This window comes from Cyprinodon variegatus, unplaced genomic scaffold, assembly GCF_000732505.1.
Source record: "Cyprinodon variegatus isolate N-32 unplaced genomic scaffold, C_variegatus-1.0 Scaffold444, whole genome shotgun sequence".
NCBI classification, from domain to species: Eukaryota; Metazoa; Chordata; class Actinopteri; order Cyprinodontiformes; family Cyprinodontidae; genus Cyprinodon; species Cyprinodon variegatus.
Window position 1 is genome coordinate 375975 of NW_015150897.1, and position 1035 is coordinate 377009.

Sequence of the window (1035 nt, forward strand, 5' to 3'; positions counted from 1 at the left end):
GTGTATGTGGTGTGGGGTCATGTATCCTTTATAAACTATGACCTTTTATCTACTAGGACACATTTAACTGTACTTACCCACTGAAATACATTTTCACTCAGTTGTTTTATGATTTTTTTATTCTAAACATGTTTTAATATCGCAAGTTTGTAAGTATTTAACAACAAATATTTTACCTTACAATAGCCCCATACGATCATAGGTCCCTACTGCTTGTTAGGATACTTATCATTGATTATGTGTGAGTTTATTACACCTTAATATTAGCTGCCTGTTGCGTATCAGAACTGATGTTTTTGTAACTTTGTATCGTCCACCAGGTCCTTACTTTGAATTTTTAGATGCGTTTTCAGAGTTCCTTTGTGATTTGGTATTAAATACTGACAGGGCCATCATAGTGGGGGATTTTAACATCCATGCTGACAATAAAGGTGATAGCTTAAGAGCAGCCTTTAATGCTACCTTAGATGCCATTGGCTTTGTTCTAAATGTGAATAGTCCCACACGTTCTCATCTTCATACTTTGCATCTTGCGCTGACATATGGCATAGAATGTGAAGAAATAACAGTATTTCCTCACAACCCTGTCCTCTCTGACAACCTTTTAATAACCTTCAGGATTACTTTAACAGTGTTCTCCTCCCCTAAAAGAAGGTTTCACTTTAGCAGATCACTATCAGATAGTACAGTTATAAATTTTAAAGAATCTCTTTCAATTTCTCTCTCCTCTGTGTCACTGAGCAGTGCTGGAGAGTGCTAAAGCTTACCATAGTTTATTCCCTTTCACAGGTTGATGAATTTGTTGATGGGGTTGGTAGTTCTCTGCGTACTGCCATAGACAATGCAGTTCCTTTGAAAATGAAAACCATTAAAAATAGAAAGCTGGCCCCCTGGTTTAAAGGAACAGTACACCCAAAACATGATTAGCCTTCATTTTCTACTCACCCCCATGCTGAACAACACTCTGGAGTACTTTTTTCACTCAGGAAATCCTATACACTACTGTTTATGCTCTAAAAACATTCTAAATGACTT